General features: G+C 40.2%; 1 protein-coding gene across 3 annotated transcripts in view; it reads left to right on the forward strand.

Annotated features, from left to right (window-relative positions):
• LOC134212494 (homeobox protein 2) overlaps positions 1–22,438 on the forward strand; it is a 477,571-nt gene that overhangs the window by 380,369 nt on the left and 74,764 nt on the right. Inside the window, exon 1 of one of the 3 annotated variants that reach the window (XM_062690427.1) lies at positions 6,074–6,176. The exons of the other annotated variants lie outside the window; for them this stretch is intronic. The gene's annotated coding sequence lies outside the window, so the exon portion shown is untranslated. Of the gene's footprint in view, positions 1–6,073; positions 6,177–22,438 lie in introns of those variants that run through there. 3 annotated transcript variants of the gene reach the window in all.

Here is a 22,438-nt window from a genome sequence, read left to right on the forward strand (position 1 = left end):
CTTTCATAACACGATCAATCCCAGCACCAACACGATCGAGCTCCATTTGACCGAATAACACGTTAAACCAAAAGTCATCTAGCCGAATTCCATATGGCCGAAATGGTTATTAGGCCGCAAACGGTTTCACCTAAAATGTCATTTGGCCGGAAGTGAAATATGGTTCAAAGGGACATTAGTCCGAAGTGGAAATTTGGCCGATAAAGCTGTTTCCCCCTAAAAACTATTATTCGGCCGGAAATGGACGTTTGGACGTCCGAAATACCATTTGGCCGAACAGTTTATTTAGCCGAAGAGGTCGTTTGGCTAAAATGGTTACATGATCAATACTGCCCTTTAGCCGAAATGGTCATTTGACAGAAAGAGCCATTTTGTCAAAAATATAATTTTGCCGAACGGGTCATCCGGGCGAATGTGTCATTTGCTAAACATGTCATATGACCGAAAATGGTCGCATTTCGGCCAAAATAAATTTTTGGATTGTAAAACATTTCGCAGAAAACCATTACGCGGAATTCATTTTCGCGATTGAACATTTCGCGGAATAACATTTGGCGGTATGTAACTTTTCGCGATTCGACATTTGGTGGTTTATACCTTTTCGCCGAATGACTTTTGGTGTTATGTACCATTTCGCGGAATGTACTATTTCGCGGAATATTAATAACAATAGCTTAGTGTTCATTCAGCACTTATACAATTATTACCTGCAAGGTTTCTCAGCCAAGTTACCATTTTTTGTATTCGTATAACACGAAATTAACACATTAAACCTTTTATGCCAAAAAAGTCGAGAAAATTTCTTATCGATGAATTTCCTAGACCGAGCCAGAAGTTTAACCCAACCACCTTCAGCATACACGGGTAGAAATCCGTTCTCCGAAATGATAAAACAACTAATGATTTTACGAATCTATCGTGTTTTCATGTAATGAAAATACACCATGAGTCATGATTTCATGATTTTTTTTTTCGCGTAACGCATCCAATGCTTTACGATTTGATTTCTGAAATTAAAAAAAAAAAGTTCAACACAGGGCTCGAACTCAGGTCTTCTGAGTGAGAGTACGGCGTGCTACTTCTCAGCTGTTCTTGCTTTTTAGAAACGGATTGTGAGAAGTATAACCGGTTATGCCTTTTGTCGACTGGTAGGGATTGCACAGTACCATGAATAATATTCCTGGAATCATGAACTATAGTAATTATTTCATTAACTTGTTTGTCCATTATTTTCAGCATTTGTTTCCGTGTAGTCTTGCTTGGCAGCCACGCATCTCCCCGCACGGCTAAGGAAGGCCTTCCAGAATATGTAGAAGTAGTTTTCGAAATTTCAATTTCCCCTTACAAATCCTTTATTATATCTGGCAGACGGGCCGGATATAATGAAGGGAGGGACGTTTTTATGAATAATCCTTTATTTCATCTTTTCGTCTTATACCGAGAAAACGTATTCAATTTCAGCAGACATTATATCCTTCGTTTACTTTGTACCGGGCAGACGCATCTATTCAAAGAAGCGTTTTTTTCGCCTCATACCGAGCAGATGCATTCTATTAAAGAAAGCCTTATAAACTCCTTTCGCCTCATACCCGTCAGACGCATCCATTTAAATAAGGCATTACCCCTTCCTTCGCCTTGTCCCGGGCCGACACATCCTTTAAAAAAAAATCTTTACCCAACTTTTCACCTTGTCCCGGATAGACGCTTACTTTTAAAGAAGCTATGATCAACTCCTTTCGCCTCATACCGGGCAGACGCATCCATTTAAAGAAAGTATTATCTTTCCCCTTTGCTTTATACCGGGCAGAAGCGTCAGTTTATAAAAGGGACTACCTCCTTCCTTTTCTTTATACCGTGCAAATGTGCCCATTTCAAGAAGGAATTCTTTTCTCACTTCGTTTCATACCGACCGAAATTACCTTCTTTCCTTGCTTCAAATCACAATCAAAAAGAATTTAGACCGAATTGCATGTTATTTAGCATAATTCCGTAAATATTTCAATGATAATTATTCTAACTGAATTCCGCCAAATGGCACTCCGCGGATGACTTTCGGTGAAAAGGTACATTCCGCGAAGTGTCTTTCGTATAAAAGGTGCATTCCGCAAAATGGGTTTCGAAGATTTGGTACATTCCGCTGAATGACGTACCGCGAAAAAAAAATCCGCGAAATAGTATACAACCTATTTTTCGTCCAAACGTCTAATGCGGCCATATGTTAATTTTGGCCAAAAAACAATTTCGAGCTGATGAATGTCATATTTGGCCGTTGGATATCCGTTGGAAATTCTTCAGAGTTTCTACAGTAAACTGTTTTTTTCGGGAATGTGCACCTAAACTCTTCTGACTTTCCACGGAAAATAATTCTATAAAAACGTTTTGCGGATTCGCACCTACTATTCCTTCAAATATGCACGTATAAATCGTTACAACTTCATCCAAATTTCCACGGAAATCATTCAAATGCATGTGAAATTCGTTCTGTAAATTCTGTAAATTCAATTGAAAAGCTGCTCGATTAAAAAGAAAAACGTATATTGCTGTAGGACATAAACGGGAACCTTCTTACGAACGAGCGTGAGGTGATCCAAAGGTGGCGGCAGCACTACGAAGAACACCTGAATGGCGATGTGGCAGACGAAGATGGCGGTATGGTCATGGACCTGGGAGAACGCGCGCAGGACATAATTCTACCGGCTCCAAATCTCCAGGAAATCCAGGAGGAGATTGGCCGGCTGAAGAACAACAAAGCCCCTGGGGTTGACCAACTACCAGGAGAGCTATTTAAACACGGTGGTGAGGCACTGGCTAGAGCGCTGCACTGGGTCATTACCAAGATTTGGGAGGGTGAGGAGGTTTGCCGCAGGAGTGGATGGAAGGTGTCGGGTGTCCCATCTACAAAAAGGGCGATAAGCTGGATTGTAGCAACTACCGCGCAATCACATTGCTGAACGCCGCCTACAAGGTACTCTCCCAAATTTTATGCCGTCGACTAGCACCAACTGCAAGGGAGTTCGTGGGGCAGTACCAGGCGGGTTTTATGGGCGAACGCTCCACCACGGACCAGGTGTTCGCCATTCGCCAAGTACTGCAGAAATGCCGCGAATACAACGTGCCCACACATCATCTATTCATCGACTTCAAAGCCGCATATGATACAATCAATCGGGACCAGCTATGGCAGCTAATGCACGAACACGGTTTTCCGGATAAACTGACACGGTTGATCAAAGCGACGATGGATCGGGTGATGTGCGTAGCTCGAGTTTCAGGGGCATTCTCGAGTCCCTTCGAAACCCGCAGAGGGTTACGGCAAGGTGATGGTCTTTCGTGTTTGCTATTCAACATCGCTTTGGAAGGGGTAATACGAAGAGCAGGGATTAATACGAGTGCTACAATTTTCAATAAGTCCGTCCAGCTATTTGGCTTCGCCGACGACATAGATATTATGGCACGTAACTTTGAGAAAATGAAGGAAGCCTACATCAGACTGAAGAGGGAAGCTAAGCGGATCGGACTAGTCATCAACACGTCGAAGACGAAGTACATGATAGGCAGAGGTTCAAGAGAAGACAATGTGAGCCACCCACTGCGAGTTTGCATCGGTGGTGACGAAATCGAGGTGGTAGAAGAATTTGTGTACTTGGGCTCACTGGTGACTGCCGAAAATGACACCAGCAGAGAAATTCGGAGACGCATAGTGGCTGGAAATCGTACGTACTTTGGACTCCGCAAGACGCTCCGATCGAATAGAGTTCGCCGCCGTACCAAACTGACAATCTACAAAACGCTAATTAGACCGGTAGTCCTCTACGGACATGAAACATGGACAATGCTCGAGGAGGACCAACGCGCACTGGGAGTTTTCGAAAGGAAAGTGTTGCGTACCATCTATGGTGGGGTGCAGATGGCGGACGGTACGTGGAGGAGGCGAATGAACCACGAGTTGCATCAGCTGCTGAGAGAACCATCCATCGTTCTCATCGCGAGAATCGGACGACTGCGGTGGGCCGGGCACGTAGCCAGAATGTCGGACAGTAACCCGGTGAAAATGATTCTCGACAACGATCCGACGAGCACGAGAAGGCGAGGCGCGCAGCGGGCAAGGTGGATCGATCAGGTGGAAGATGACTTGCGGACCCTCCGTAGACTGCATGGTTGGCGACGTGTAGCCATGGACCGAGCCGAATGGAGAAGACTCTTATATACCGCACAGGCCACTTCGGCCTTAGTCTGAATAAATAAATAATAATATATTGCTGTATATTCGTCTGATTTTTTTTAAATTTCTTTGAGTTCATGCTATCAATTTCACATGAATTGCTTTAAGGTTATTTGCTGTTTTATTCATCAGTATTAAGATTTTTGACCCTTGAATTTTATTTAGATTTTTTGCAGTGTTTACAAGGTATTCGCGTTTTTCAAAACTATTGAATATTTCCTCGAAAATGCTTGTTAAAAAGACGGCTTTCTTGACAAATGTGCTTTCTTTAAATCAAGCGTTGATCGTGCTCCAAAACCAATTAAATTTTCAAACTAAAAAGAAATTATGAATTATTAAAGTTTATATTGCTATGAAATTGTTTTTTTTTCCTTCGTAGAAGTAAGATTAACTACTCTATGATTGCAAAACTCAAAATTGCAAGTGTTGTTTTTAAGAGTTAAACCTCAAACTCATCCCAATAATTTCGAGTTGTATTAGTAGCAAAGTGAGTGCAGTCATGGAAAATGGAAAAATAAAATTATAACGACTGAAGTGAGCCGTCGTCCTCTGGGAATGTGATATCTGGGAGAGTTACCAAACGCCTTTGGCTCTACCTTAACTCTAATTTTATTATCTACTTACATACTATATATATATATACATGATCAGGTAACTATCGAGAGGTAATTATTCATAATTATTTACCTATCGATGAGCTGCCTGGTTTTCATTGTCCTGATCTACCTTGACGGGTAGATGCTTTGAGACAATGTAGTGGTAGATCACCACACGACGTACAATTTGGCCAGTTCAATACAGAAAGTCGGTAGACACAGAAGCGACACAGCTAAGGAAACTAGTCAACAGCAGAAGCAGTGAGTGACAAGCAATGGTGCCATCCAACCACCCACTTCCAGTAGTCGCTTGATGGGCTCTGTTGTAATAGTATGCCCATAAGCCGCAATTGGGATGAGTCTCACATACCCGAACGGGCATCTAATTTCCAGCTATAATACCCTGAGCTAACCAACAGTTAGACGAGTATCGAAACATGCTTAATCGTGCGACTTTTCTATCTTCCAAAAGCAGTACCCCGCTCCGCTTAGCTTCCAGCAGCAGGTCTGGGCAGTATCACTGAGCGCAGTCAGTCATCATGTACCTACTCTAAGTTCTTAAAACACAAGTCAATCAGGATAAAGACGGATAAGCTTATCGAGCAGTTAATAGAAGTAGGCATTCATTTATACAACAATGTCTTGTTGCTGATTAATCAAAATAAACCATGTTAACGAGTGAAATTCTGAATTTACAATTGAATTACATGTGACATATATAGAATAGCATGTGACCAACATGTAGCATTCATTTGTATTAACGGAGTCTAGATATAGATTTATGTGTCCCATAAATTTGGTGCTTGCCCAAAACATGAAAAATAAAACGATTCGTTCCAATATCTTATAATCTCCTGAATGAACCCAATGGCCTCTTACAGTTATTTCTTCAAAGCCAAGATCATTTAACAGAGAATGAAAACAACCCAAATCAAATCCTTCTCTCCATAATCCCTACCGCCCACTGTTTTCAATACCGGGCCCAAGCCAGCACTCCGTTCTTAACCCAGAAAGCTCCGAATGAAAGTAAATTGCTTGATTTGAGTCAAAACAATGCTGCGTGACTAGAATAGGAAATCAGATCAGTGTCCCGTATCTCACTCCTCTCGACTGTCTTAGAATTAATCCAACAATTTCGTTCGTAAGCACACGAGCGAGCTCCCCGTTCCGCATCTCGAGAGTGGATTTTCTAATGACGACATTCTGTCTTTGTTTCTGTACACTTCCAGGTGAGCGACGTGGCGGCAGTGGCAACGACAGGAGTGTCCGCACTTTGATTGGAACCGAACACAAAACAGGAAACGATGATTGGGCTTTCAAATAATTAGTGGCTTGTTTTCGGATCATGATCAGTTTTGGTAGGTACGCGCAATGCTTATAACAGGTTCCACTGCCAAATTGATATGAGCGCGGTTTTAATCGGAGCAGTGGATGGCGCTACGTTGCAGACAAAGCGTTGACAAGTTCACACACGACGACAAAGACCATAGAATTGATATGCGGCGTATTAGCAAACGACAGCATGTTCCACCTGTTTATTATGTAAACATGGGCCAATCGTTTGGCAATAGTGGCGGAGGTGGGCAGTGATTAACGACGATAATTAACTCCGCTTATCGAACGGCGTATCATTTTCGCTGAGCTTCAACCGGTTGAATGATGTGCTGTGTTGATGTGAATGTTAATTGTCCGTGCGTGCGTTTACCCCATCGTTATCGATGATTGATTGATAGACTAGACACGCATCATATCTGCGCTTGATGTAATAGAATTCATAGAACGGTATTTGGCATTTTTAATATTCTTGATTAAAGTGAGGTATTTAAAAAAAATCTTATGGAATTCTTTTCATTGGCATTAAATTATTAGCTATCGTATGGTCAAATTCTTACCAAATTTTAGCAAAATATTTTTTTAAATTACTCACGGTGTTCTGAAAATTTGTTCTTGGCATCCACTCGCAGTGCTTACTACGATCAATGAAATAATAAACATACCTACCTATGAAAATAATTATTCCCTTTTACTGAAATAATTTGACAAATGTTGGAATGCGTAAAATCCAATGCAGCTATATAGACATCATGATAGGATTTAAAAAAAATAAAGTCTGTACCAGGTCTGCACTATCCTTTATAGATTTCAAATTATTTAAGTTGAATATTATAGAACCCAAGCAAACAATTACGGTTTTATAATGCTCTCAAAGACTGTAATTTACTCTTTAAGTGTGCTATAAAACCATTATAAATTCAACGATGGGAATGCTTGATTTCTTCAATTTATTATGAGTTATGTGAAATATCATTCAAATATTTTGGACCTGTTCCATTTTTGTGCATATATTTAAAGCGAATGTTCAATATTATGAAAATCCATCATTTTGTGAAAAAAAAATCCATTTTGTATACCATATTACGTGAATGACGATAAGACCAGCCAGCTTCGATATCGGACGACTGGATAAAAGCGAAGAAAAATAACCTTTTTACCCTTGAGGCAATCGGCAACATGCTTCAAAAGCTTGCGAAATATTTTATTGCACATGCAATCAGGAAGAATTATTAGCTTTTCTTCCGTTGTGCCTTCCCCTTTTGTGTGTGTGTTTTTTGCACATCACGAAAAATCTTTCCACCGATGGATTTTCTATTTTTATCCCCATCTCATCCATTATTATCTTGGGGATCCTTTGATCGACTTTCATTCGGTGCTTGTTTGGCACAGGAGCAAAAGACGAGCAGCCAAAGTTTAATACTTTCCGGTACGTTTCACTTTCTTATGAATGAATCCGTGAAGGGAACAAATTGTCAGTATAACGCTTCCCTTTTTATTCGATCGAAGAACGATTTGGAGCAATAATGGGAAACCGAGAGCCATTGAGAATTTCGTTTTATCTAATTATTAGGCTTATAGCCATTTCTATCAAAGGAGCACACGTAGGAAGATACATAAACCATAATCTGATTACAATCTGATCAGAGTCAGTTCCATCGAATCATGTCGGTAGGTTGCTCAAGTTTTGCTTCTTCGCTGAGTATTCCAAGCATCGAATCATTCGACTAGGGATTATCGACCGGATTATGATGTTTGTGTTTTCAAAGCAAACACTTATCCATGATGATGGTTACCGTCTCTTCGGCAAAGTTAGAGGCGCGTTCCTCGTATATGTTTAACTTGTTTAGCTTGTTTGCTGTTATCACCGATATACCTTGCTTACTTGTTTCAACATGTTATTATATGAAGCTTAGTTTGATCAGAAAAGGTGTACCTATGGAAAGGTGTAATGAAGTCAATTCCCAGTGCATCCGTGAGTAAAGCCTGTTTAATTTAGAGTTTGGTCGTGCAAGATGTACATATTCTCATGGCAAATCTAGGTCATAAACCTTCTCTGATTCACTAAAAAAAACTTCTTATTATAAATTGATGCACCGTGGAAAATTGAGAAAATCTGGCAGTCAACTGGCAGTTTTTTTCCTCTCGTATACTAAGTATACGTAAAGGCTGTAGGATCACTCCAAAATCGATCTTTTGATAGGAGATTCGAAGACCCATAGTGTTCTACAGTCGTATCTCCTCATCTCGATATTGAAGGGACCATCGAGATAAGGAGAGATCGAGGAATGGAATTGTAATGGGTGCTAGATCTAAAAAAGTTCGTTGCTATGAAAAACGACAATAAAATAAACGTCATTTTATGTTTTTTGATGCGTTTGTTATTGTCTAAAGATAGTCTAGTAGCCTAGAAATTTGAATATATTGACCTAGGGAGAGAAAATCCTGAACAAAAATATGACCAGAACATATCGAGCTAGAGAGATATCGAGATAGGGAGGTTATCGAGATGTAGAAAGCAAAAAAGTATGTAGGTCAAAAGTTGAACGGACATTTCGTAAACACATTTTTTTGAACTTATCTATAACCGATTTTTCCGCAACATGTTCCAATAGATGGGAAATCCTTTCCCATTGTTTGCTATTGAAAGTAAGGCAGATCAGACAATGAGATCAGAAATTATAGTCAAAATACTATTTTTTATGCACAAAACACGCAAAAAAACAATCACTCATGTTTATTTTGGAATATATTAAGCACCGCAAGGTAGTCAGGTTTTTTCATAAACAAAATTACAATTATTAGCTAAAACGAGTGAAACTTGTTCGGGCTTCGAGTTATTGTTCTCTTGAAAGCAAAATGAGCTATCAAGTGTAATAAGTTTTCAAGAGTAACGTCTTTTGCGGTATCCAGATTTGCTCATGTTGCACCGATTGAAAATTTATTTATGTGACTACCGTGGGGCATCGAAATCCGTACACTTAAGCACCTTAGTATATGAAAAAGTCATTAGAAAATAGGAATTGAATGTAAATAAAACGTCAGTCATTGACACAGGCGCATGAAGCCTTCTACTATTGAAGTGTTTCGCATTTACTCATTAAAAACTACGAAAAACATGATAAAATAATGAATTAAATCAACTACTCCTGACTCGAAATCCGTCCACCGTGGACGGATTTCGAATCAAAGGATCAAAATCCGTACAGCTATTTCTTAACTAAATATTTAAATTGAAACAGCCTGATTGACTAAACTACCACTGTAAATAGTTCGATATACACCTTGAGAAGCGATCCCTTCGATTTGTATTCCGCTTATCTTATGTAAAGATTTGCAATTAGCAATTAAAACACAGTTACTTTTGGTGCAATTATGCTCTACCCAAAAACAAAATGGCGGCACAAACTCCGCGTTTGGTGGGTGGAGATTTGTTTTTGATTTTTGTGGTTTTAATTCCAAAGCCATCTTTCCAATTCTATGTCCTAAAAGCTTCCTGTCAAGTATCTGAACAGGATGAGATTAATTATTCCTACATTAATTACCTTTAACCTCCTTTAATTTATTGATATCTCATGAGGTGGACGGATTTCGGCGCTGTACGGATTTCGGTCCCGCACGGTATTAATCGTTCCCACCAAAAAGCGCTCTTTGTCGGGACAACAAAGGAGATGCGAAAATCTCTAAGGATGTAGTAGGCGGCGTCATTGTTGTAAGGGTGTGCGATAATATACTTTTTCCTGTCCAAACAAAAAAGAAAATTTCAATTTTTTTTTACGGATGCGAGCCAGCCTCGGGCTGAAAGTCTCCCTAATATAGACATAAAAAAAAAATTTGAAACGAAACGACACAAAATTTAAATCTGCTTCCCAGATTTCGAAACGGTACGAAATCAAGATGGCATTTGATTCAAAATTTTACGAAATGAAACGATTTTTTTTTCGGGAGATTTTTATTAAATCGGGGTTGCACTTCAAAGCTACACAATTTTATTTTTAGTTTAATTCAACATTGGAGTTATCTAAGTATTGGTTTTGCAATTGCAGACCTTAGCACTTATCCTAAACCGATTTACTCACAGCAGGTTCTATTTGACGGGAAATCTTGTCTCTTTGTTTCCCACTGAAAATTGGTATAAAAAGTTATTGCCAATACACGATTTTTAGAATATTAGGCATAAAGGCAAAGTGGATTTAACAAGGTTTTGGCACTACAAGCTGAAATACCCGATCAACACCATTCATAAATAGTTCATTTGGTATTAGACAAATATGAATGCATTTTTTTTTTTTTTTGATAGAAAGTATCCATCTTCTGAAAATTGTGTAGTAATGTTAAATAATCCCTTTTATGAAAATTATTCATACCGAAAAATATTTATGTGGGGATTCATTAGTAAATAATGCCCGAAATGCAAAATTATCTTGTTTATTAATAATTTTTTTCTATTCTTTAGCCACCAATGATAAGTGAAATTTCCTTTTCTGGTGATTACATATTTTTATCTGTGAAAATCTGGAGCGGTCTAATATATTGTTGTCTTTAATGTGCTACAAATTTGGCTGAATTATTGCCAAAAGATATTTGAAATGAATATTTTTATGCAGATTTTATATCGATTGAATTAAAATATTCAAATTGAAAAAAAATCTGATAATAGTTCGACTTCTCCGCTTTTGTGGGCAATGGGCATCGCCTAATTGTGGGCATCGAAATTTTACCGTTTGTGGGCACTATTTTTTACTTATAGCGTGTATATAGCTAAAAAAAACATCGATCTTTTTTTTCACAAAAAAAATATGTAGGATTACTTTTCCTGGTCTTCATCTCATAGCTCCGATATTCATCCCACGAAAAACAATGCAATGGTGAAGGAATTTGATTTGTTTCTTATTTTGTGATTTTTTTTTTCAACAATAGCACGTATGAATATATGTTGAAACACGGCTACAAGTCGCCAATCACCCAGTCTACGGAGGATCTGCAAGTCATCTTCCACCTGATCGCCGATTGAAAATTTGTCGGCGGCGGCGCGATAGATCATATTCAGCAAGCGGCGGCGGCGGCGTGGCGGCGTCACGCCGTTGGTAAACAATAGAATTTTTCCAAAATTTTTCCTCCAAGAATTCCTTCGGAAGTTCATCCAGGAATTCCTCCGAAACTTCCTCCAAAAGTTCCTCCGGAAATTCCTCCGTAAGTTCCTCCAGGAATTAGTCCGGAAGTTCCTCCAGGAATTTCTCCGGAAGTTCCTCCAGGATTTCATCGGATTCTTCCGGATAGTCGTTCATAAATAAATTATTCTGGAAATTAATTCTCCAGAAATTTGTTTAGGAGTTTTTCCGAAAATGTTTCCTAGAACTCCTTCACAATCTTCAAGAATCTCCCAGGCAATTTCCACTGAAACTTCTCCAGAATTTCTCCATGAATTCGCTCAGAAATCCTTACAAGCTTTTTTTGTGAAATTCCTTTTAAAACTCCTCCGAAGTACCATAAGAAAATACTCCAAAAATTCTCCCGCTTTTTCTAAGAACTCTTCCAGAAGTATCTCTCCATGTTCTCCTGGAAATTTCTTTGTAGAATTCTCCAAAGATTTTATTTATTTATTTATTACCAGACTAAGGCCGGAGTGGCCTGTGCAATACATAAAAGTCTTCTCCATTCACCTCAGTCCATGGTGTCAGGCCATTAGGCCGAAGGCCGTTAGGCCGAAGGCCATTTGGCCGAAGGTCATTAGGCCGAATGGCCATTAGGCCGAACGGTCATTAGGCCGAATGGCCATTAGGCCAAATTAACAAAAAGAAGCAAAAAATTAAAAATTAAAAGTTCTTTCTTCACTTACCCCTTCTTCCTTCTCCCTTCTTGCATTTTCCTATTTCTATCTGTCTTCTTTTTCCTTCTTCTTCCTTTTTTCTTTTTCGCTCTTCCTTCTTGCTCCTTCCTATTTCCTTCTTCTATGATATTTATTTCTTCTCCCTTCTATCATTTTCTTTCTGCATTCCTCTTCCTTCTTTCTTCTTCTTTCTTGGTTCTTCCTTCTTCTTTTTTTTCTTCTTTTCCACACCCTTCTTCTTTCTACTTTCTTCTTCTTATTTCCTTCTTCTTTTTTCTTTCTTCTTTCTTCCTTCTTCTTTCTTTCTTCTCTCCTTTTTTTATTCTTCTTTCTTTTTCTTTCCTTATGTTTGCTTCTTTTTTTCTTCTTCCTTCTTTCTTTTCTCTTCTTCCTTCTCAATTATTCAATCTTTCTTCTTCATTTTTCTTTCTTCGCTTTTTCTCCCTTCTAACATCTTCCTTCTTCCTTATTCTTCATTCCTTCTACCTTCTTCCTTATTCTTTATTCCTTCTTCCTTCTTCCTCCTTCCTTCTTCCTTCTTCCTTCCTTGTTCCTCCTTCTTCCTTCTTTCTTCCTTCTTCCTTCTTCATTTTTTTCTTCTTCCTTCTTTCTTCTCCCTTCTCCCTTCTTCTTTCTTCCATTCCCTTCTTCCTTCTTCCGTCTTCCTTTTTCCATCTTCCTTCTTCCTTCTTCCTTTTTCCTGCTTCCTTCTTCCTTCTTCCTCCTTCCTTCTTCCTTCTTCCTTCTTCCTTCTTCATTCTTCCTTCTTCCTTTTTCCTTTTTCCTCCTTCCTTTTTCCTCCTTCCTTCGTCCTTTTTCCTTTTTCCTTCTCCCTTCTTCCTTCTTCCTTGTTTTTCTTCCTTCTTCCTTCTTCCTCGTTTTTCTTCCTTCTTCCTACTTCGTACTTCCTTCTTCCTTCTTCCTTCTTCCTTCTTCCTTCTTCCTTCTTCCTTCTTCCTTCTTCCTTCTTCCTCCTTCCTTCTTCCTTCTTCCTTCTTCCTTCTTCCTTCTTCCTTCTTCCTTCTTCTATCATCCTTCATCCTTTTTCCTAACTTCGCACAACTCATTTCTCACTCCCCAGTTCTCATTCGGCCTAATGACCATTCGGCCTAATAGCCTTCGGTCTAATGACCTTCGGCCTAATGACCCAGCATCCAGTCCATGGCTACACTTCGCCAACCACACAGTCTGCGGTGGGTCTGCAAATCGTCCTCCACCTGATCGATCCACCTTGCCCGTTGTGCACCTCGCACCTCGTTCCCGTCGGATCGTTATCGAGAACCATTTTTACCGGATTACTGTCCGACATTCTGGCTACGTGTCCAGCCCACCGCAGTCGTCCGAATTTCGCGGTGTGAACGATGGATGGTTTTCTCAACAGTAGACTGACCATACGTACCGTATTTAACGGGACAGTCCCGTTTTTCAGACCATTTTGTGATGTCCCGTCGTAGCCTAAAAAACCCTCAATTTGTCCCGTTTTTTCCATTGATTCTAAATTGATCATACTTAGACATTTTTATTTCGTCCTTATTAAAGAGATTTACGGCCCTCGGCTGGTTTATCTCTTAACAAAGAGAGTGGACGAAGCCCATAAAAAAGTGTGAGATGTTATGTTATTAGTGTTGCTTTTAAAAGAATGCTATCTATGCCGTTTTGTATTTTCCATAGATCGACTTTTCTTAAGATTTTTAACAGTTAATGGTGCTTCTCTGGGAGATTTTTAACACAATCCATGATTTTTTCTGCTCATTCCGGAGGCATTCAAATTTGGCCAATTTCATCAGTGGATTGAACGGAATTAGTAACTTGGTTAACAAGGATTTCCTTAAAATCAGGTTACGCCTCAATGTCAATAAAATGAGGCGCAGGGACAGACATTCTTATTTTCGAATTAAGTTTATTTTACATTATTCTGTTTTGAATCTTCCGAAGAAGGTACTGTTGTTCAATCATTTGATTTTTTTCGAATCATTCAAAGTCTTTCTGAATAATTCTGATTATTTCGAAATCATCCACTGAATAATTTATAATAAATCAGCTGAACTAAATCGAGTTTAAGGCAATTTCAAACCAAGGGAAAATTTGGTCGGCCAAAATGCTAGATCTAAGGTCCCCACGTGCTTCAAGGCTAGTTCACACATCAGGAACTTGTCTGCAAATTTGGCTCCCATGTGTGTGGACGAGATTTATGGGATTCCGTTTGAAAAAATAGAAATTCGTCCCGATTTAAAATACAATCCGGCGGAAATCTCCGAGAGTCCGAGCTATAAACCAGGCTATAAATTGGCCAGGATTTTTTTTTCCTTTCTGAGACGAAACTGCATGAGTCCCGCTTTTTTGGCAGCACATGGGAACAAAATTAATTGACGGGATTCCCGTAGTGTGAGGCTACATTTAGTGTCATTGAAAATCAATTTCGATCAAAAAGGAATTGATTAGATTGGTACTTTGACTATTGTTTGTTATTTTCAAATGTACAGAGTTGGACAAGTTTTTTATATTGGTCAATAATAATACCTTAATGCATCTCTAAGAGTAGATTAAAATAAAATTTCACAATTCCTCATTTTTTTATACATATTGAAAGATGCGAAATTTTTTATTCCTTCGTGTTATTGTCTGCTTTCCATTGAAGAGTGAAATATTTGTAGTTTAGTATTTTCCACAACTAACTTATTACAATAGAAAGTTATGGTGGTGAATGTTTCACTCTAAAATATTTCTAATTTCTTACAAGGATGAAAGAATGACAAGAAAAAAAAAAATAGGCCCAAACATTTTGAAATTTCCACAGCTCATGAATTTTATCATAAGGTTTTTGACATGTCCCGTTTGCAAGCCCGTTTGTCCCGTTTTTTCATCGAAATGATCTGGTTAGCCTACCCAACAGCGAATGCAACTCGTGGTTCATTCGCTCCTCCACGTACCGTCCGCCATCTGCACCCCCCATGGTACGCAGCACTTTCTTTTCAAAAACTCCAAGTGCGTGATGGTCCTCCACGAGCATCGTCCAGGTCTCTTATTCGTAGAGAACTACCGGTCTCACAGGCGTTTTGTAGATAGTCAGCTTGGTACGGCGGCGATTTCTATTCGACCGGAGCATCTTGCGGTGTCCAAAGTACGTACGATTTCCAGCCACTATGCGTCTCCGAATTTCTCTGCTGGTATCATTTTCGGCGGTCAGTGAGCCCAAGTACACAAATTCTTCTACCACCTCAATTTCGTCACCACTGATGCAAACTCGCGATGGGTGGCTCAAATTGTCTTCTCTTGAACCTCTTCCTATCATGTACTTCGTCTTCGACGTGTTGATGACTAGTCCGATCCGCTTAGCTTCCCTCTTCAGTCGGCTTCCTCCATCTTTTCAAAGTTACATGCCATAACATCTATGTCGTCGGTGAAGCCAAATAGCTGGACGGACTTTTTGAACATTGTACCACTCGTGTTAATCCCCGCTCTTCGTACTACCCCTTCCAAAGCGATGTTGAATAGCAGTTGGTACTGCCCCACGAACTCCCTTGCATTTGGTTCTAGTCGACGGCATAAAATTTGGGAGAGTACCTTGTAGGAGGCGTTCAGCAATGTGATTGCGCGGTAGTTGCTACAATCCAGCTTATCGCCCTTTTTGTAGATGGGACACACGACACCTTCCAACCACTCCTGCGGCAAAATTTCCTCCTCCCAAATCTTGGTAATGACCCAGTGCAGCGCTCTAGCCAGTGCCTCACCACCGTGTTTAAACAGCTATCCTGGTTGGTCAACCCCAGGGTCTCTGTTGTTCTTCAGCAAGCCAATCTCCTCCTGGATTTCCTGGAGATCCGGATGCGGTAGAATTATGTCCTGCGCGCGTTCTCCCAGGTCCATCACCATACCATCATCTTCGTCTGCCACATCGCCATTCAGGTGTTCTTCGTAGCGCTGCCGCCACCTTTGGATCACCTCACGCTCGTTCGTAAGAAGGTTCCCGTTTATGTCCTTACACATATCAGGCTGTGGCACGTGGCCCTTACGTGAACGGTTCAACTTCTCATAAAACTTTCGTGTGTTATTAGCGCGGTACAGTTGCTCCGTCTCTTCACGGTCTCGATCTTCCTGCTGGCGCTTTTTCCTCCGGAAAATCAAGTTTTGTCTGTTCCGCACCCGTTTGTATCGTACCTTGTTCGCCCTCGTGCGGTGTTTCAGCAATCTCGCCCATGCTGCATTCTTCTCCTCAGCTAACTGCTCACATTCGTCGTCATACCAGTCGTTTCTCTGATCCGGGGGCACCGTGCCTAGTGCAGCGGTTGCGGTGCTACCAATGGCGGATCGAATATCTCTTCAGCCATCTTCAAGAGACGCTGCGCCTAGCTGCTCTTCCGTTGGGAGTACCACTTCCAGCTGCTGCGCGTAGTTTTGGGCTAGTCTACCGTCTTGTAGCCACCCAATGTTTAGCCGCGGCGGACGACTCCGACGCGTGTTGTACACCGTCGAGAGTTTTGAGCGCAGACATACTGTAACGAGGTATTGGTTGGATTTAATATTCGCACTGCGGTAAGTGCGTACGTTCGTGATGTCGGAGAAGAATAACGTGGTCGATTTGGTTTTCCGTTAGTTGATTAGGTGATTTCCATGTGGCCTTTTGGTTTTTCCCCTGGGGGGGGGGGGTAAATGCTTCGGACTACCATTCCGCGGGAGGCTGCAAAGTGTATGCATCGTTGGCCATTGTCGTTCGATACGGACACGGTATGCAGACTACCCGGTCCGATGACCGGTCTATACATTTCCTCTCTTCCTACCTGAGCGTTCATGTCACCGATGACGATTTTGACGTCCCGCAGTGGGCATCCATCGTATGTCTGCTCCAACTGTGCATAGAACGCTTCTTTCTCGTCGTCGGATCTCCCTTCGTATGGGCTGTGTACGTTGATGATGTTATAGTTAAAGAAACGGCCTTTTATTCTCAGCTTGCACATCCTTGCGTTAATTGGCTGCTACCCAACGCGGGGCTGGCGCATCTTGCCCAGCACTATGAAGCCGGTTCCCAGCTCTTTGGTGGTGCCACAACTTTGGTAGAAAGTAGCCGCTTGATCCCCGCCATTCCACACTTTCTTTCTCATTTCTCACTTTTCACTTTTTACCATTTATTTAACACTTCTCACTTCTCACTTCGCACTTCAAATTTCCCATTTCTTCCTTTTCACTTTCGCTGTAGTTGCTTAAAACACACAAAAGCTGGTTTAAAACAAACTTCAAAGCTCGCTTCTTTCGAGTCGTGATATTTTCGTACTGAAAACCGTGGAAGGCCGATAACATCCCGTTTACTCTACTAAACTGTATCCAATCGTCAAAAATAGAATTAATCATATCGAAGTCGCATGCTGAATAAACTACGTCGTAAGGTATTGTTAAGGTAACTAGGTATGACACGCTTGTCAAGAGATCTGATGATTACTATCGTCGTCGAAATTCACTTTCTAACGAATACTGGACTGCGACCAGGATACCACCTGATGGATTGTTCAAACGTTCCGACCACATTGAAATAATGTGTAATCTGAAGAAATTTCACTACTTGTAATATCTGATCGTAGGCATGTCTCAGTGAGAACGAGTACGTCGTACATAGTCACTGCTGGATAACACCAAACGAACCTTCTGACATTCTAATAGTACACTGTTACCATGTGATAAGAAAAATGCTGGGTGATGGCAGGCGTACTAGAAGAGGCGGTGCAATGTAATTTGATGTTTTTCTGGCTAAGATTGTGTACGCTTTACGGCTTGAAGTACTCCAATTGCATCGCGACTGGGATCACGCAAGACGGCAAGTAATCATCTGATTCTGAAGATGATTGTAGGAAGACCCTCTCTTCTGACTTATGTACAGGATTGTTACGGCTCATGAGCGTAGACTGAATCGACTATGCTGAATTGATAAGAACCTTCCTCGCGGCCAGCGACAATTGTGCGTCCCAGTGTCCGATTGCGGGGTAAATCGGATCGAAATTCTTACAATACATTATGACTTCAATCAGGATGAGCATCAGGTAGTGAACTTTACGTGTTGCAGATGTACTTGCATGAGAGAAGTTGTCGACAGACCCACTCTCCAGTTTTATACACAGGACCGTAAAAGTTTCTGTAAGATTCTTATGCGGAATTACATTAAATTCTGCCTTCCACTGGTTGGATGTGCCAATATTAAGGTTCAAACAATCCGTTTCGGAGAGATTATCCAATAAAGCAATGAAGTAGCAACTATAAAGTTGCTGTTTATGCCCTAAAAGTTCGAAGTACATCTAGCATAAAATGGGTTTTAGTGACAATATTTTTGAGTCCGAGTATAGTCTTTATTTTTTTTTCGAGTATAGTCTTTATTCTGATCTGCAATAGTTTAAGACTGTGGTGGACAATCGAAATGCATGGAAATCTAATTTAAAGACCAAAGTAAGGATGATTCCAAAAAGTACATTTCTTTTGATTTTAACCGTTTTTGTAAATCCTGTTCAATTTGCTATATGTACAACTAATTTTAGCAGCAAGAAAATAATTTTCTTATGCAATTTACGCGAAGCATGCTTTTATTTACAAAAATAGACTTTAATAGTGCTTTCAACTCCATCTATATCATCTATAATTCCTTACTCCATTTGCGGCTCAATTGATTCTGTTCTTCTTCTTCTTCTTCTTCGGCGTTTCATAAAGGTAAACGATGCCACTTTCGATGAACCTATCGCGTGCCCTGGCGATGCTACTTTTGCCCTTTCCAACTTCGACACGCGTGTATCGCAACCTGAACTCCAACGACGACGACCAACCAACCAACCGACGATGGATGTCGAGTGGGAGCGACCTAATGGGGCATGAGATGGAAACGGTTTACCAACCGCCGCGGTAGATATTTGGGTCCCACGTCTCGTCATCGATCCTACGACCATCCTCCGTCGTCGTCGTTTCCCCCATCGCATCACAGTGAGGGGGTTGTTTCAACACACATCATTATTATTTAGGCACTCGGTTTGGTAAATTTAATTTTTGCTACATGCTCGTTATTCGTGCCCCAGGAGGAGGCTAATCTGATTAAGGTATTTCTGCCTCAAAATGCGATGGCTCCCCGACGATAACATGACGTGTGATGGGTGCCATGAGTGCGGACCCGGGCATACATAATGACTGTTGGCGGAGGGTTTGACGGGAAAATTCGCGCATTCCGTGCGTGACCCAGATCCGCAATGAGGGAGAGAAGGTACGTTCTGTTCGGCAGTTGGCCGCGCTCCCGATGAAATCGAAATTCAAGTGGCAACTTTGTGTAAACATGGTTCGTCATAATTAGCACGAGCTCTGATCGTCGCCGGTGGCTGTAACGGTGATGATCATCATTATGATGATGGCGGGTGCGAGCTGAGGGATGAGTAATGGAATCCAGTGAATAACACGTGTAGCATCGCGGGTTAAATTTTAATGGATATGGCTCATGCGAAGTGATTTTCAATTGGAATGAACAGTCGTCGAGCTAGACGTTCTACGTTCCAGTCCTACCAGGGAAAATGTGATTGATTTCATCAAAGAAATGTATGATGTTTTTTAATCAGTTGTCTTAACAACAGAGTTCTAAAGTTCTATGTGAAATCGGAGTAATGATTATAGCTATTTTTCCGAAATTTCAAATTAAATCAAGTAAACGAATTTGTATACACAAAACATTGCGGAATCTGATTCCCACTCGAGCATATCTGCCAAACTCCGTTCAAATGAAAGACATCTTCAATTAATGTATTCCCTCGATAATATCCATTACCTCATGCCTTTCCTTTATCTTCGCCAATCAACTCCTAGGCACGAAGCGATTCAACCAAAATGAGAACCATCACATCATCGTTTCCCCCAAAGGAAGGGTGACGTGATCCTTCTTTCAAGTACCACCATAAATACGGTACTGAACGAGAAGACACTCGTTTCCCTAGCCCCCCGACTGACTGGTTGACTAGTGGCGGCAATTTTTCACTGCACCGAAGCACGATAAGAAGAGACACTCCCAGTGCGACACATTCATCCTGCTGCCTGCCGGTGGATCGAATTGGATTATTGGCATGGAACGGTTCAGGCTTCACTGTTGTGGGTTTTTGCAGGCTGTTCGGGTTCTACCGGTTAAAGTATTGATTGGCTTGGTTGAGTTTTGTACTTTGATGTGCTGCTTTGTTTTAAAGTCGAATCCGATAATACAGGGTGGGTTTCTCTGACCATATGCGAATATTGAAAAACCTAATTTATTCACCTAGTGTTGATTCTGCCTTTCTGTACCAGTCAAGACACTATCCTGTGTGGATAGTATGCGAAGGAAAACATTCCTACATAGAATGCAACTTGTTGGTGCTGCGAGAAATTAGACCAACGGGTTCTACTTTCAGAGATTTCTGAATGATATTATTGTTTTTTTTTTGATGATATTAATTATTATAACCATTGAAATAAAAAAAAATGGTAGATACAGTAATGAAGAACAGAATCAACTGATCCCACAAGCCCACAATCGAGTGACAAGTATGAAATTAATAGGAACTTAAAATTAGAAGAGGTGCAATTGACCATGCATTGTTGAAATCACTGTTATTTTGCATACATATATTCACTAAGGAATTGATTGAATAATGAGTAATGACATTTATATCATTGTTATTATGTTTTGGAATAATGTCTTCAAGGCGGTGATCCTGACTTTTTTTTACTCTCGAGCATTGTGATCAGAATGTCGATGAAACCGGACGCATCACTGCAAATGTCCTCGCTATAACATCTTACCCGTCGCGACACCTCATATCATACGGTATGGACTAGGGTTCCTAGTACCGACTCCTTTTCATGGTAACGGTACTACGGTACTGTGGAAGTCCAGTACCGGTGGTAGGGGCCGTCCAGAAACCACGTGGTCATGTATGGGGGAGGGGTTTGGAAAATGACCACGATAAGCCACATGGGGAGGGGTGTTGCTCTCGAACCACGTGGTTTTTTTCACGAAAAACTTTTTGGTGAATAACAATAGCGGTGTAAAAAATAAGGGTATGCGATAACACATTTTTTCCTGACGAAACGAAACGAAACGAAATTTGAAAAGCTATTGTTGGTTCGGAACAAAACGAAACGAAATTCAGATTTACTTCCGATACTTCGAAACGAAACGAAATTGAGGTCCATTTGATTCGAAATTTTTCGAAACGAAACGAAAATAAAAAAAAATCCGCGGAATTTTTATTGAATAGTTTTTTTTTGCATTACATATATTGTATATACATAATGCAAAAAACTAATAAAAAGAATACGAATAAAAGAAAATTAATTTTGTTTAATATTGTTAAAGAAAAATATTGTTATCCAAATTCCATAGGGAGAATCTATCTTAATTTTACAAGGACATAGGTAACAGATCAGTTTTGTACCTGTTTACCATTTTCAAAAGTATACCTCTTTACCATAAACAACATATTTCCAACAGGCCTCAGTAAAAATAAATTAAAGCTGATTTTTTAACTGCAATCACCAGATTTCATATTTATTGGATCTGTTCATCATTTTGAAAAGTATTACAGATTTAAAGTGCCACCCTTCCATTTCAATCGACATCTTGAATAAAGTCTCCAGGCAAATTTCCAACCAAATTCATGAAGACTTATTGAATCTGTGAGACTTTCCAAACTGCTGTTGGTTGCAGTAGTACAAACTTAATTTTTTTTACCGGGATGTCAGCAAAATGGTCAACTTTTACCGATAGTCGCACAGCCGTGCCCCAGCAAACATGTTTATGCCGACATTTCTTTCAAAATTTCTGGAAATCAGCAAATAATTTTCCGAAAATCAGCTAACAAACATCATTTTTGCCGGAATATCAGTTATTTATTTTGCTGGCGCACGGCTATGCGGGTTTTTACCGAGCTGCAGAAATAAAAACTAAGTGTGTAAACTCGACTTTTTCTAAATTTTTACTGACGTCTGATGGAAATATTAAGCGAGCATTTTTTTTGAGCAAAAACCAAAAGTTAACGCTGGAATCAACGATTTCCTGCAAATTTCCATTGGATAAAGTTGCTTCACATATTATGGTAGGGTGGGTGTACCAATTGTCGCCATACATGAGAACAACTATTTTTAAAAAAAATAAGTAAAAGGCATGTGGGTGGACTTTATATATCAAGCAAAACGTTTTACTTTCTGCTCCTTAGAACAGCTGTGAATAATAAAATAAAATAATAAAATTTGTTATTATCCTCAAAATTGAATAATCCATAATAGGTACGCATACATCAGTTGTGGCACTATTCTTAATTTTGGTTCCTTATTTGGCAAATCCCATTGTTTTCTTATGAGACTGGCCAAATAGCGACCACTAGTGCGACAACTGGTGCAATGGACGCCAAAAATAAGGCAAAATCAATTTTAACAATTATGCTTCGCTTGTTTTGGAGGAAATCGAAGGTGTTATCG

This window comes from Armigeres subalbatus, chromosome 2 (genome assembly GCF_024139115.2).
Source record: "Armigeres subalbatus isolate Guangzhou_Male chromosome 2, GZ_Asu_2, whole genome shotgun sequence".
Lineage (NCBI taxonomy): Eukaryota > Metazoa > Arthropoda > Insecta > Diptera > Culicidae > Armigeres > Armigeres subalbatus.